The sequence below is a fragment of the Caretta caretta genome, chromosome 4, assembly GCF_965140235.1.
Source record: "Caretta caretta isolate rCarCar2 chromosome 4, rCarCar1.hap1, whole genome shotgun sequence".
Lineage (NCBI taxonomy): Eukaryota > Metazoa > Chordata > Testudines > Cheloniidae > Caretta > Caretta caretta.
In genome coordinates this window covers 65,688,134-65,705,311 of record NC_134209.1, presented here as the reverse complement: position 1 = coordinate 65,705,311, position 17,178 = coordinate 65,688,134, and the positions used below count along the sequence as shown (strand labels likewise).

General features: G+C 37.9%; 1 protein-coding gene across 3 annotated transcripts in view; it reads left to right on the top strand.

The window, feature by feature from the left end:
• The window catches only part of SLC10A7 (solute carrier family 10 member 7), a 195,353-nt gene that overhangs the window by 120,312 nt on the left and 57,863 nt on the right, over nt 1–17,178 (top strand). The window lies entirely within an intron of this gene.

The window sequence follows — 17,178 nt, the reverse complement described above, 5'->3', positions numbered from 1 at the left end:
TGTAAAGTCTTTAGCACTGAGCAACAGGGTCAGTGCACTGAAGTGGAATTTAAAGGAGGTTCTTGAATGTAATGGATTTTGACTTGCTTTTGTCATGTGCCTCAATGCATCATTGATTGAGCACTCATTTATTAAATCAGCTGTATTTTTTGCTGTTTGTCAGACCATAGACGTTTATTGGAGCAGGTTTTTTTAAGCACAGGTTACTTGTCTTAATAACTCAGATATAATTAGTTGGATTTAAAAAAAAGATGATTGATTTTCATGTATAAAGACAGATGTGAAGAAGCTCATAAAGAAACATTTTGGGAGTATTTTATTGTTATCATATACGGGGGGGGAAGAACAGGGTTACTGATCATTCAAGTCTTTAAAAGTACTGGAATACTGATAATTCAAGTGTTTAAAAGATACCTTTAAATTGAGCTCTAAACAAATGCTTAAAAATTGTTTCATTTGGAAGGGTCTAAATGTGTGCATTGAAGGAGTAGCTCATAGTAACCAGTGTTCAGTGAGTTCCTTAGAAATGAGCATATAGGAAATCTGAGTGCTAAAGAAACAAGTATGGTACACTGTAGATTTCTCAGGTGCTGTTCTCTGATTAGTGGAAAGGCTAATCACCTGCAGTATGCTGGAATTGCGTTGGTGCTATGTATATCTGATTAGAGCATTGACAGCAGGGCAGAAGAAAGAAGACCTTGACAATGTGCCAAAATATCCCTTTAGGTAAGCAGATGTTATTACCCTTGGAAGGAAAAGTCACTTCTCCAGAATGGTTATTGCTGATTGTGATAAGTACTCTACAGATGGGCTATCAACTTCTGAGAAATGTACATATGCAGTATTTAATATGGCAATTACTTGTCAAATCTGGAAATGTTCATCTTAATGCTCTATACTTGTTGGATAAATGGCTAAGTCAGCTGTTTGCAAATCATCATCACAGCTCCCGATCTGAGGAAACAGATTGAAGACAAGCTCAAATTTGATTTTTCAATATTGCTATTGGTAATGAGAATTGGGGGAGTTTCCTGATCTGAACAATAAACAAGAGTTCCTTACAGGCATGGAGAGGGGAAAAAATCATGACAAAAAAAGTGAGGTGTTTTGATGTCTTGCTGGATATTGCACAAAATAACGTCCATGTGTGGAGGACCATTGGAATTTGGACCAGTGGAGCATTCTTTCTTTTATCAGCAAAATCCTGGATAATGGCTTTTTAGAGGAGACTGATTGATTTTGAGGAGTGAGGAAAGAAGAGGAATGCTGAAAGAAATAAGCTGGAGGACGATGGGGAGGAAAGGGAAGAAACTAACATGTTGAGACAGGAATTTTAAAAATGTCAGCGGTAATGTTTTGTTTGCACCATAAATCACTAGATATGAATAGGCAAAATTCAAAAAATGTGAGTGGACTAATCTTTAGTTCAGATCCTTATTACTAAAGCCACGTATCTATTAAGGACCTTTCTGCAAAGTGCTGAGTGCTTTCAATTCCCCTTTGTCTGTAGGAGTTGAAGATGCTCAGTACCAACCAGTGTTGGGCCCATTAAGGGCAAGAATTCTTAAATTACTGAAGACGTGAAACTGAATTAAATGGTAGGCCATTCTCTTCTGTTGCAGTTAATTAAAATACTGAAGTTAAATCTTAACTATGATTGTGAAGGTGTGTGTGTATGTATATATACTTTTACTAATACCTTTTGATAAATACATTCTGTTTTATCACCCATAAACTGCAGTGACACCTGCTGTAGTTGTGAAATCCACACTGGACAGCTTGCTCTTAAACCCACTTGACAAGTAACTCATGATTTAAGCAGCTGGTTTTGCTTTTTAGGCTGTCAGACACAAGGGGACAGTTTTTTTTCTTCTCTTTCTGGCTCCAGGCTCTTCCAAAAGATAGTAGTCTGAATTTGAAACCAAACAGACTAAAGCTTCAGTCCACATGTTTACAGAGATTTTCCATGTACATTTTCTTGGTTTGAGTTCTTTTAAACTACAGCTATGAGAGAGAATAAAATAGTGCTTTACCTAGTAAAGAACAAAAATGTTCACTCAAGCAATTTTTTTCTCCCTGAAGTCAAACAACCAAAGCTTTTTATTACTGATTGCCTGAATTGTCTGTCTGATTTTTAGATAAAACAGTAAAGCAGATTTAATATTAAAATTAAAACAGGTTTAAATATAATACTTCAAAAATACCCCATGTTAACAATTTTTGCAGAGTTAAATTTTGTGGAATGATCAAGTAGGCTTCTAAAGATTATAAAACTCTCTGGGAGCTCATTCCACAGCATGCAACTTTGAAGGGGGACAGTTTTTTAATACTTCATGTAAAACAGTTAATAAAAATAAATTATGGTTGTCTTAAAATGCACACCAATTCACATCAGGGAAAAAAACCAGAAGAAACTGGAAACACTAAACTGTTTCTTTTTATCCACATACTGGTTTTCCTAATCTTCATATATAAGTAGGCTTATGATATATATCATGTCTGATCCACTTTGTTTTACTATAGAAAACAGCCTTAATTATGACATTGCATCTAAATAGGGTCTTTCATTTTAAGATCCTTGTGTTTAAAGAGTGCCTTTCATCCAAAGGGGATCCCAAAGCACTTTATAAAGTTTATATATTGTATAATAGTATTTTATATAAGTAGTATAGCAGTTAACTAGATTTCAAAAAAGTGATTTCAAAAAGTGTAATTATGTCTGTATGTATTTATAACAGCAATCATTTTTCTCATCACTGTCATCATGCAGTCATCTCTAGGGGAAATCATGACAACTGTTAAATAGTGTGCAGCAAAGTTTCAGAACTATTTAGAACACAAAGTGAAGAATAATACTGTGTCCCATTGAAATTACACCTTGAATAGTAAGAGGCAGGATATAGTTACCTACAGGAAACTAGAATTTGACCATATTGCTTGGATAGAAACCTCTGTCCTGGTAAAAAGTCCCATGGCACTTTTCACATGCAAGTAGCCAAGACCTGTTTTACATCTGATCTGACAGAGAGCACCAGCAGCAGCATAGTGGTCCCTAACACTGTGTTAGGACCATTAGTGCCACATACAGGGGGATTAAACCTGCCAGCTGTTGGATAAATATTAGTTATTAACAGCTAGTACTGAGTAAGACTGTTACATAATATTGGTAATTTTCAAAGTGGAAACAACCAGTAGGTGAAAGGTGATACTTGATTGTAATTAGGTCACACAACCTGATTTCTTTAATGTCAAATTAGTGCATTTGAAAGCTAGCCTACAAATAATTGTATATTATTTTGGAGTGTGCACAAACTTGTTACCATCTCTGAAAAATGTAGCCTCTAGGTAGATAAAAGGATGTGATTCATTCAGTGGATCCTGCAGCATTTACAGTCTGCTGTGTACCGGATCAAGTGGTTTATGAATAGTGAGGAACACAACGGTAGATGCAAGTAAATGCTCCTTTTGGTTAGAAAATCCTAGGAATCCTCACTAAAATTCAGCCTTGCCTTGAGTGCCTTAGGACATGCATCATACATCCAGCTAAGGGGAATTCATATAGTGCTAAGAATGTGTGTGCCGCATGTCATTTGCTTCATTAATTATACTCACTCTCAATTAAGCTTGCAGGCAGAGCTTAATTGATTTGTATGCAGAGGGCTGTGGCTTTCGAAATGTAAGCACACAAATGATATCTCCAGGTAAGAGTTTCCAGAGCAGTATTGTCAGCAATTCAGTCTTACAGTGGTTCCCCAAGTATGGGGCTGGGGGCTGCAGGAAGGACTAAGAAGACATGTAGGCTAGAGCACGTATCACCTCAAGGAACAGGACAGAGGACTACTACCCTGAAAAAGGGAGGATAGAGTTCCCAGAGCACAGATCATTCCACTGCTTCCTTATTTTTGTGGGGTTTTTTAAAGAAAGGAAGCACCTCCTACAGTTCAAGACACCATCTTGACATTGGGAAGTTCTTATTAAAAAAGCTTTCTTGTGGGAGCTGTGGGGAAGTATTTTCTTTTTATATGCATCCACCCAGACATGCAGTCTCTCTGCTCTGCCTAAGCAGTCTCTCCTAGATCTAGGAATTCTTTTTCTTTTCAGGTTTCAGAGTAGCAGCCGTGTTAGTCTGTATCCACAAAAAGAAAAGGAGTACTTGTGGCACCTTAGAGACTAAATTTGTTAGTCTCTAAGGTGCCACAAGTACTCCTTTTTGTTTTCAGTAACAAGTTTCCCCTCTGGAAATGTTCTCTTATGTTATTGAATCAAAGATCCAGGTTTCAGGGCAAACCACTTAAGCATAAGAACAGTATTCGTATCAGGTAGAGGAAATATCAGCTCCTCCTAATGGCAAGTTTGAGCAGCACAGTCAGGAAAGAAAATTGAAATTCAAAGCCAACCTCCTTGTAAGAGTTCTTCAGAGCTCAGTTCCCAGTGAGGGGAACGTGATGCATTTCTGGCTAAATCTCTGTGCTTTGACTGACTTGAACAAACTACAACACACTGTGTGTTTATACACCCTAATAGGATAGCCTAAATGACACATGGCTGAGGGACCACCTTTCTCCTTCTTTGATACCTCCATGCACCCTTTCAGTGGAAGTATTTGAGCTAACAGCCGCCAGGTTTAAAAGAGAAGGAGTGGGTGGCAGGGCATTGTAAATGAGTGTTTCGCTTCTGGAGCACACTTTTTTGGTATGACAGAGCGCCTGTTTGTTGGCTTTCAGTGTGTGCTGCAAGGTTCATCTGTTTTCTTGGTGAGATGGAGTGAGGAATATCAGACACTGCAGTGAGGGACAGGCTATTATATATAATGGGTTGACTGGATGGATGATCTATGTTTTGAGAACATATACTTGAACAGATAAGCAAGTGAAATATGTAGATTCATATAATGATAATTGAGAGATTTGCATTGATATTTGGTGGGAAATAGACACACACACACACAAAAAATGCACATCTTTGAGGTAGATATCCAGCATCTTGTTCTTTCTTACCTGCTTTAATAAATATATGACATTATTGACAAAGAAATGAGATTTATTTTTTTAGTGCCTGTTCCTCACCAGATATGAATGAAAAACTCTCCTTTGTGGTAATATGAATTACTTGTGCATATTGAGCAGGCAGTACAGCCTTTTGCATCTCTGTGTTGTTGCTGTCTGTTACATGGATGTTTAAAATTTGCTGTGCCTGTATTTGGACAGTATACTAGATGGGTGGGCTAATTAGTCAAGAAAACACCTAGCAGAGAGGAAAGAAGCAGTTTATATGTTTGTAGGATTAGTGAAATAAATAGCAATCAGTCTGTTGTTTGAGTCTAGTTTGCAAAAATACATTTGGAGTTAGACTTGAGAAATGGCTATTTGTCCGCTGTAAAATAATTTGAAAACTTTAGACAGGATGAGGATATTTGTTCACTAATAAAATGATCCTGATCTAGAACTTGAGAAAAGACCGAATTAATTTAAATAAAATCATATTTTGGGAAGGAGGGTGCTTGCTTTAATATGCATGCCATAGTCTCTAATTCATGCTTTTTTATGTTAGTTGTTTTAATGTATGATATAAGGAAACTAAGTTTTCTTCCCTTTCTCTTACCCAAAATCATTAGCAACACTTGTCTGCTTGATTCGAAACAGAATTTAGCTGAATAATATATCTTAAATTAACCAGGAATACAAAAGGCAACACACGATGGCATTAGGCCAGCACGGTGATTAGGCTACTGAAAATGTACTTAGCTGCTGCATGAGAATTTTACCCAGTTGTTCCTAAACCAAATGTTTTCATTTCATGTTTTCACCTAGAAAGCATAGCATGGCAGCATAATTTGAAGTGAAATATATTGTACTTCATGCACAGTTACATGACTTTAAAGTAGGTGTTTCTATACTTTCATTCCGTTCAAAAATAGACTACTTTCAAGCTCTTTGAAACCAGAGCTATTTTGTAGCTTCTTAAACCTCGTTTAGCATCTCTCAGGAAATAGAGACTGTTTACCCACCTAGTACAGTAACTCAGGGACTTCTACGGTTAACATTATGAAAACATAGTGAGAGACCTCTTCTGGAATTTACTCAGATGCAGAAAGCAACAAAGGTTTGGCTTTGCATTGGGATTTCAATAAATTTAGTTTGTGTGCCTGCTGTAGAAATTTTGTTATCCACCGCTCACCCTCCCAGGGGGATAGACTGGTAGTGTACCAGCTGGTGTGTTCTGTTTGTAAAATATGAGATAATCACTCTCATAATGCTACAGTCACAGCATCTATGGAAATGTGTTTAGGAAAATTGGAAAGAAATACAAGAGATAAAATGGCCAAATCTATTTTTAAACAGTGGCTTGCAACTCACAGTTAATAACACTGTTGCTTTTCATTGCTTTATGTATTTTCACACACAGTAAGGTTCTACTTTAGAAAAGATTTTATTTTAAAGACTGAGTTTGTTAGATTTTCTGGGGAAAGAAATTTGTATTTATTTTCTCCATGTAAGAGATTGCATATAAACCGTGATGCACTTGTGTACCGCTCTTTATATTTTCATTGTCTTAAAACTACACTGATCTTTCCCCCTCAAAATGAACACTATTATTATTAGATTCCCAGGCCTATTCCACAGTTAGTAGAGTATTGGTTGCAATTCCGGCAAAGAAGTTTTGTTTGTGAGGAAAGTTCCTAGTTCTTAAAGGGTTAATCATATTTTCCCTTTCCAAATTTCCCCTTTGTTTTTTTTTCTGTCTTGTGTTTGCTAAAGAAGATACAGTCAAATGGCAAACCTGTGTTTTTGTTCCTTTTCAGAAATCCCTGACAAGCCCATGACACAGGCTACTGCTGTAGCTGTACATTTCTATTCATTATTGATGACTTGGGGCCTGGCAGGCAGCACGGAGCACAAGCAATATGGATTACCATACTGAGGGGTTGTTTTTTTGACACGGGGCGAGGGGTTTCCAAATCTGTGAATTGTCCAGTTATGAAAGGAAATCATAACTCCTTCTCATAGGAGATTCTGGAAAACAAACAAGTGAGTTTTGACATACGTTTTGTTACGCAGTTTAGAGCACTTAGTGGAGCAGAAGATGATGATGTGGGTGAGCTCAAAAAGGACCGAGCACTCACAAACTAATTAGCATTGGCTTAACTTTCTAGCAAACTTCGGGCATGATCCTGAAAGGTGCTGAGTGCCATCAACTCCAATGGGTTCAGCTTGCAGTGAGCCCCTCCTTAATGGTATTCTACTTTGAGCTATCATTGGTGCTAGTCTGGTTTCAGAGAGTTTTTCCTGAGAAAACTGACACACATGGTCTAGTCTGTAACCATACAATTATAAATTCTCTGTTTCAGTGATTTATCCAATGGCATGTATACATTGGGCTCCAGTTTGTGAATGTGAGAGTAATTATGTCTCTGGATAATAAATAATCGAGTGACATTTGCAATGCTAAGATAGTGTCCTGTCTCAGTGACTGGTGAATGAAGGTTTTCAGTTCTTCTAGTAACATGATACTTTTCCATCCATAATCTGAATAAAGCTTATTTTCTGCCACACACACAGGGTTGTGGAGTGTTTCATTCTTAGCATAATTAAGATCCTTGACTTTAGGAAAACAGGATTTTTTGTGTCTGAATATAATATATCTTGATAATAGGATGAACAGAATTAACTGTGCTTTGGTTAATATATTGATGACATTTTCTGAATGGATTAATACTAGAACCGTTTTTCATTCATAAAGAGCAGGTTTCACAAAGAAATAAACAGATTCAGTTATGGGATTATGCTTATTGCTTCCTTTGTAGTTGAATGATTTTTCACAAACCTTTTCTCTGAGATGTGGGTGTAAGAGGGGTAATTGTTTTGAGGTTTTTTGTTTTTTATTTTACAAACATACCCACACTAATTATCACACCAGTGAAAGTTAAATTACTGTACAACTTTAATTTGCTAAAATCTTTTTCATTGGTACCCGGTTGATAACCTTCATTATAGTTAAGCACAGCTAATAAGCAAAGGTTTCATATGTGTGAATTATAATTTAAATGGTTATGGAGATTGAATTACAGTGATAATTAGATTAAGAATGCTGTTTACTATCATTTGGGAGGGAAAGATGAGAGCATTCTGGAAGAGGGTTAAATTTCCTTTAGCAGAAAAGGAATCTCTGCCAACATTTTTTTTCAGAGTATCTTTTTCATTCCTGTGTTGCTTTTGTTACCTCTTGGAAGTGACTTAACCCTGTTTTATATAAATTTCAAAATATCGAATCAACAATCAAGCTAATTTAACAGCACAAAACTTCTCTTAGGAGGAACTGGTTGTTCTAGAAGGTCCCACAGCACCACCTAGTGTACCATCGTTTCATGTTAACATTATTTTGTCATTAAGGTGCTAAGAATTGCATTTTGGTTTTAACGTATTGCTGATATTAATTTAAAATAGGGTTTATTCGGTGATACAGGACATTTCCAAGTAAAGCAGAGTTTTAGATTGTTCGTAATTTTCTTCTGCACTAAAGAGGATTTTTTTTAAAAAAATGGAGTAAAAGCTTTTCTTCTAAAATATATAAAAATGTAACTATTCATCTTAGTTTTCTACATTGTAAAGCAATGGTGAAAATAGATCTAAAGCTTCCTAGGTAGCACTGTACATGTAGTTTACGGCAATATCTTTTGAAATGTATTTTGTTTATTGTTGTTATACATTATTTAAATACTTGAACACAATACACAGAAACAGACAGTACTTGAATTTATAGTCAAAGACCCCTAATCCTGCAAGCTGCTTTGCATGGGTGGACCCCTGCACCTGTGCAGTGCCCCAATGGAATAACTGAGAGGTTTCTTTCTTTCTCATCCGTAATGAATATCTATGTACTGTACTCCAGAGATTGGTGGTACATAAATACAGTTTCTAAACTAGCCATATATAATTATAATAATCTCATTCCGTATGGGCACTGCACAAGAAAATGTGTTTGAATAAGAACAGGGTTTGTTGAGAGCTGGCACTGAGGACTGACTGGGTACGGGGGGAACAGGAAAAATAGTCACAGAGAAGGAAGCAGGAGGAGGAAACGAAACTGGTGTTGAAGCTGGTACCGTTGGCAGAGCACAGGAAAGGGTGTGATAGGAGACCACCAGAGATGTAGGCCTGGCAGAGTTGTATAGTGCATTGAAGGTGAAGACAAGAAATTTAAAGTTGAATGTGGTGTTCAAGGGAGAACCAGTGAAGGGATGCATGCAGGTTTGTATATACGGTGTGGCCCCAGTCCTGGTCCATCTGTTTTTGTGAAGGATGCTCGAATTTATGCTGGCTGCCCGTGGAACCAAGGGGCCACTGTGGCAACAAGTGATAGCCAAAGTGCAGGGGAAACGTAACCAGGACCTCTTTCCTGTGGCAACACCCCATAGACTGGCTGTAGGAACTGTTATGCTGGCTGTACTTTGCTGGAAAATCCACCTATAATGGATATGCTGGCTTTAAGAAGCTTTGAACTAGCAGAACTGTGTAAAATGGCTCCATCACAGCATAGGATTGGTGCCTCTATCAATCACTCTCTTGATACTCATGCTGCCTGAAGCATAACATTTTGTCCTCTTCTTTTTTAAACTGGAATTCTCAAACTCAATGTTATGTTATCTGGTAATATTAGATCTTGAATTTCAGACCTACATTGTTTTATTATAACAATCTAACTCTGAAATTCAGTCTCGAATATTAACTGATGATGTCCATTTCATGCTTAGAAACTGCCCCTTCTTACTCAGATTTGGGGCATTTCATTTTGTGTGTTTCATTCTGACTGTGGGAGAACACTATTGAAATATAAGCTTCAGAAATATACAGAAATTGATACTCCATCTTTATTTTTCAACTTCAGGCTTCTTACTGGTGTGTGTTTTAAACTATTACTGTACAAGTAAGGTTTCAGAGTAGCAGCCGTGTTAGTCTGTATTCGCAAAAAGAAAAGGAGTACTTGTGGTACCTTAAAGACTAACAAATTTATTTGAGCAAAAGCTTTCATGAGCTACAGCTCACTTCATCGGATGCATCCGATGAAGTGAGCTGTAGCTCACAAAAGCTTATGCTCAAATAAATTTGTTAGTCTCTAGGTGCCACAAGTACTCCTTTTTTTTTTTTGTACAAGTAAGGAAGAGGATTTTGAGAGTGTAGATGATGCCCTCTGCTGGGAAACTGGGCACATTGTGTTTTAAATTTCTAATATGCTCAGTTTATATTCTCACATTGCAGGTCTATCATACTAAAACCTTTCTCTTCAAATTCATTTTAGGAAAACTGTATCTTTTTTCTGGCTTTACTGGTGGAAACCAAACCCTTGATCAGTGTAAACTTTGACTACTGACAGTATTTTTTCTTTCTCATATTATGCTTTCAAGGGCATCTTGTTGATGCTGGCAGCACTTCTGGGCCAAATCTTTACTTCTCTCACGCAACCCTGGTGGCTGCAGTTGGGCTTCATGTATGTAATTGGTGGGAGAAATAATTCCTAGTGTCTAAAACTAGTTACTGTCATTAAATGATAGAAGCACTACCAGTGTCTGCCATCTAATGCTAGTAGTGCTTTTAGCATCTAATGTGAATAGTTATGTTAATGATCCTCTTCCCTCCCCAGAGGAGAGCACAATGTGCTGTCCTGGAGGATGAAAATTGTGCAACATCTGATTGGGATTGCATGCCCAGGGCATAATCCCACAGCCTGAAATTAAACCTGGCAGATTACGTCCCCTCTAATAAAGTGATGGCTGTCTCAGGATTGCATCTCTAATTTTACATTTCAGTCATTAAAATCCAAACATCGGTCTCTTTGGAAAGTTGCCGTTTCCTATGTCATACTTGCTATTTATAATTGATTTAGGAAAATGTATAGTTACGTTATCTGTAGATTTGTTTTCAATTTGTCGTCCTGATAATATGTAGTATGTGTTTATCGCTGTAGTCTTTGCAGAAAACTACATGCATATTAATTTTTTAAAAGGGCATAACATTCAATTCACACATGTATTCACGTTCTGATATATTAATTGTGGAGGAGTTGGATCAACTTAGTGCCCTAAAAGTTGTCAGTTCATAAAGCTTTTATTTCTCCCTTTGTTCATAATAATCTTTTGGAATAAAACAATATGATATGCAAATAAGTTAAATGGTTTACCCTTAACTCCCAAAACAAAACTGATTGTTTTTAAAATCAACAAACACATTCCTTTTAAATAGCTGATGAAAAAATGATGTGTGGAAGGGGAATGTTAAAAGCTTTTAGTATGTAACTCGGGAAAATATTGAAAATAATAAACTTGGAAAACAAAGAAGGAAAATAAAGGTGATTATGCATCAAATGCAGAGATGTACAGGGAGGAAAAAGCATGGGCTCTTTGAAGTTACAAAGGGGGAGCAATGACTGATGCAATGGAGACATCAGAAAGAGCTATTCTGATTTTAATCTATGAAATGATACAGCAGAAAAAATTAGCATGTTGATTGAAAGGGGGAAACATTTAAATGCTAATGTAGAAGTTGGTGACCTGGTTCAGTATACCAAAATCCCGTCCCTGTTGTTATATTTAAATTATGGTTTGGAACAATGGACAGAATATTTGTATCTATGCTGCACAAATTTTAAACAGTGTTAGAGTTGTGTTTGATCCGCAGAAGAAGGGTAGTCTCAAACATACTTCTGATGCTACCGTTCCACATATAAGTGTATTAAACGGTTTTTACAAATGATTTCACTAACATGTTTGAAACCATTTTCAAAAGTGATTTAACACTCAAAAATTAGAAAATGCCAGATTTACAGTGGCCTACACAATCTTAACTCACTCCCCTTGTGGTGCTTTACAGTGGCAATGCATGTCACTGGTGCTTCATGTTCTGCACTAGCTGCATATTGGTTTCCATATGGAATTTAAGTGGTGATCACACCATCTTTTTTCCCTATCCCATAGCATTGCAGTGTGATCAGTGGAGGAGCTCAAGTTGAATACCCCTTGTTTTAAGACAGGAGCAGGTGGTAGATTGTTCTCCATGAAGAAGTTCCAGCCCTGGCCTGCCGACCTTCAGGACACCCAGTGAGGTGTATTTATTTGCTCTGGCTTCTGTGGAGGATGAGGTTTGATAGGGGTTAGATCTGTGTGCGAGGGAGGAATTCAGTGTTTCATGTGTGTGAGGGGGCTCTTTTGTTTTTGAGACTAAGGCTGCTGTGCTATTATTAATTTTTGCGGAAGGTGTTAGTGTGTGTCATGAATGCTTAGAGCCTTGGATATTGTCCTTTTTAAAAACTGTAGAAAACCAAATAAATAAATACAAGGGCCTGTTCTTTGTTTTCTTTTGGTGGCAAGGTGTAATAAATTGCCTTAAACAGTGCCAGATTGCACCTAGAGTTTCTATCAATATTCTGTGGATTGAGGAATTCATTGCTGGCTTTCCCATATTGCCTTGACCAACAAATGTATTCCTTAACCCAGACCTGTAAGCATATTGTAGAAGGGTGAGGATGGAGTAATTCAGTTTCCAAGCTCTTTCAGTTGGTCTCTGCTGAGATTGCCAACAAAGTTGGCTCCCACATGGAGCTGTTTTCATTAACCTACTCTATACTAATAGAAATACTGACCATTCAACAGTACTGTACATTGAATAAAATGACGCTGTGGTCGAGACAAGACATTTACATTTTTAATCCTGTTATACCTCATCCCAACAAAGCACTTAAGCAGGTGCTTAACTTTAAGCATGAGTAGACCCACTGAAGTCAGTGGGGCTACACCCATACTTGAGTGCTTTCCTGGATCAGAGCTTTGATTACCAATAACTTTTTGTTCTTTCCAGTGCTGTTTCTGAAGACAAATTAAAGACTATGCTCATTGATTGATAGTCCCCACATACAGGTGTCGCTGAGTGGCTGTAATGATGGTGAAGAAGTAAAATTTGTGGGCTAAGAGGTATAAAGAAAGTCTGCCTGACTCATTGCCTCACTACAATAATGCAATACACCTCTTCCACCAGGTGCCTCTCTTTAGCCTGGCCTGTCTTATACATCCATTAACATCACCTGTTTCCTAATGATTAGCCATCATGGCTGTAAAATTCTTTACGCTTTTTGCTATCCAGTTTTGTAGCTGATTACATGTATTGAGGGTACATGTTTTGTCAGAGAAGAAAACCTCTTCCAGTAACCAAGATGGGGTAGTGCTATACTGTAGGAAACAAAATTGGAAAACCAATGTGATCTCTTTTTGAACATTTTCTTTGCAATGGAAATATGGTAAAATGCATCTCTCTGTACCTGTTTTCTGTTTTAAAAAAATTAAAATATAAATAGCACTCTTAACTGTGACATATTTTGTGATCCTTACTGTAAAGAGAAGTGCATTTACAAGTTTCTAATGTGACTGATTCTATGCAGAATCGTACTTTATATCAGTGTTTCAGGTCAGGCTGTGATTCCCTCCCCCCAGCCTTCCCACTAAAATCATTGAAATATATTCAGTCAGTCTTTCACATCAGAGGTGTAAATGGATTTCTTGAAAGTTTTTCTGCAGATAGCAAATGGCAGTCACTTTACAACTTAGATTCCATTATGGGCTGCACAGAGAGAGCTTAACATTCCACCCTAATTTTGAGGATGCTAAAACTGTGTAATGACCTTGCATCCACAAGGGCAGATGCTCAGCTTCTGCTGGAAGTGCTAATCTACAACCTGTTTATCTCCATTCACTATGTGCTTGACAGCACTTGCTCAGAAAGTGAGGTAGGAAAAAGAGTAGTCAAATTTAGGTTTTTCTTCCTGGTAGTGTTTGTGTGCAATGGACTAGAAAGGAGAGATTTCCCTTTTTAGTTTCTTTTGTGGCATTCAGTAACTGTTGCTGCAGCAATGTAAGATTATAGTTCACATCCTGTACTTAGAGTACTTCTATCTCTGATTCAGCCTAGTAGCATTTCAGTAGAGTAACATATAAATTGGATAGTCCTGAATAGCTATCATTTTCCTATTGTTCTTTGAATTGCTTATTCTAGAATGAACCAATGTTTTGGTTTTATCTCCTAAACCTTTGTATATTGGTACACATTAATTTTGCATTCTGTGATATCTATGGATTCTGAAATATCATACTGTTGGGTTATGAATACTTTTAAGGAGAGCTGCTTAATGAAAAGAGATACGGCTTGAAGTTTTAATTTAAATCTTTGCGTGTGCTGGAACTGATACTATTTATCTAAGTAAAATGTTAACATCAAATAACTATTTTCTTCTTAAATATGGGCCAGTCATCCCCTAAGATAATTGTGGGTGGCTCCTCTGAACTTCCTTGTGTATTGATTGTATAAAACTGAGGGCAGAATTTGACCGTATAAATAATGATTGTGTAGAGACCACATGTACCTCATTTCTGAGTTTATTAAGATCACCAGGGCTGGTCATAAAACTTATCCTAAGAATTGCTAGAATTACATTTTGGGAGCCAGTTTTTTTAACAAAGCAGTCAGGAATCTGACCTGTACAGGGATATTTCAACTCCACGTCCACCTTTACGTTATTATAAAATTTTTCTTTATATTGGGCCTGTTTAGAATTAGCAGCAGCAGCAGTAGTAGTGTGGTAGCACCCAAAGGAACTAATCACTATCAGGACCCCATTATACTAGGTGTTGTGCAAACCCATAGGAAGACACAGGCCCTGTCCTGAAGAGCATAGTTGAGTAAGTGAAAAGGAAGGGACCACCGCAACCCAGACTCACCAGAAGGACAGTAATTTAACCTCTCTTTACATTCTTCCTAAATGAGATTTCTCTTGGCAAAAGGGAATCCCCAAGTGGTATAAACCCAGCAGACCTGGCTCTGTAATACCCTTTTCTGGACCCAAGCACGGGGGGCTTCTCGGGGGTGGGAGGTGATGTGCCCAAAGCTTATACATGGTCCTGAACCAGCGCCTCCACGCATTGTGAGGAGTTAGTCAAATTTGCAGGCTGTTGCAGGAGCGGGGATGTGGCCCCTCCACCTCCCTGCTGTCTTTGGGATGATGTACAACCCCAGGCACATGGACAGAGCAGTCATTGCACTGCTCCATCGCAAGCCTTCTGTATGTGTCACAGGCTGCCCAGGATGAGGGATGTCATGGAACCCCCTCACCATGCAGTCATACAAGCCACCTTTCTGCTCCCCAAATTTTAGGGCTGGCCAGGCCCTAATTCAGCACCTTAGAGTAACCTTGTTACACCAGTAGACTGTTCTAACGGGAGAATCGTTTTGGGTACATCACCTCCACCCCTGACAATCCCCCTGTGCTTGGGTCTAGAAGTGGGCATCATAGAGCCAGCTATGCTAGCTTTATACCATCTGGGGATTCCTTTATGCCAGGGGAAGTTTCAGGTACTTGGCAGTGCGAAGTATTTCTTATGCACAGGAGGGGAAGAGGGGGATCTAGCCCCACATACTCAACAGTGTCTAATAAAACTCTAAGAGTGTGTTATGTGGCACATTATACTGGAATGACTGCATTACATTCTCTCTATAAAGTTGTTCTCAATAGGCCATCATTTCAGGTGTTGTAGCAACTACTTTGCATAATAACTGCTCAGCTCTTATTACATCCCACAACCCCCGCCTGCTGCTTCCTGCACCCAAATTTTGCCGTCCTTGAACACCCATGTGTCTACTTTTCCAACAAACATTGCTGCATTTTCTTCCATGCTGCTCCTCACACAGGGAACACCACCCCTGGAGTAATCCTTAAAGCCATTGCTTGCTGTCCTTCCAGGATCCACGTCTGCTGGGACATGCACAACAAGTCAGCTGACAAATGATGGCTAGATTGAGAAGCCATCAAAGACAGGATATATCATTTATTTATTTCAAGAAATACTTTAAAATAATGTGTAACTTTCAAGTTGGTGCAGCTAGCCTGTTACCTTCTGTTCTTATTCCTCTTTTCCTTGTCCTTTGTCCCCTCCTGTTTCTCACTTGTTGCATCTTGTTTTAAAGAAGGCACTTCAGAGCAAGAACCGTGTCTTCCTGTTTGTTCATAAGTGTCTGGTTCAATAGTTTCTCCTGCTTGGGGCCTGTTGATGCTGCTATAATACAAATACATCAGATAAAGAGAGAGTTTTATATTGGATTTTAACAGCTTTGAAGAGCCAGAGTAAAGCTGTATTATGACAACAACAAAAAAATTACCAAAAAGGGAGCACTGCTTTTAACTTGTATTTTTCACTTGGTTGAAACCAAGAATATGTGGGGAAATTATCATTCTAGATTTGTATAAGTGGGTTGGCATCTTGCCCTTGGAAAATATATTGAGTTTGTGAGTGGGTCTCATTAATGGAATAATGGTATCTGATAAATACTAGGAAGAAAAATAATCTTTGTTTACAAAAGAAGTTCGAAGTGGGACTTGTGAATGAATATGCATTAAATGACAAACTGCTTTTATTAAATCTTGAGACAATATTGAAGTATGATGGAGGGGTTAGGGAGACATACCACTTGCAGCAATGAAAGTGAAGCATGCTATGTTAACTCCCAACCCAAACAATTCATTTTAAGATTTTCTTTCATGAAACTTAAAATCTTGTATTTTGTCCAGTCATGAGCCTTAAACCTGTTCCCTGTCAGTGAAGAAAACAAATCTTTTGCCTTCTCTGCCTGGGGGATGTGGAGAGCTGAGGTGGTCCTGTGTGACTAAATTAGATGAAAGACTTGCCTTTCTCCATTGAGACATGGAGTCTAATCAAGTGAAATGAGTTTTGAGATCTCAGCTCATTTCCTAGGGGATATTAGTTTACATTATAAAATCAGGACACCTAATTCATCACAGCTGATGGAGCTTTTGCTCAAGAGAGGACCATGAATTAGGCAGTGTGGGACTGAACCACCTGTCTCCCCGACGGGAGGGGCATCTTAACCAAGTGAGAGTACAACATATTGGTGGGGAAATCTTCACAAGATACTAGTCTGAACTTCTATATTGTGTATAGTTTGAGAAAGGAAGTCTTCAGTCTAAAAAGAAGAAAGCTGGGTCTAAGGAATATTATTTAAACTTCTAGCTACAGTAAGTAGAAATTATTCCTATACAGATGCTAAAGAATCTGTACAGTAAAGAATGAAGCTAAACGTTTCCTTTCGTTATCATTTAGCCTTGCTTTAATTTAACAAAATCTAT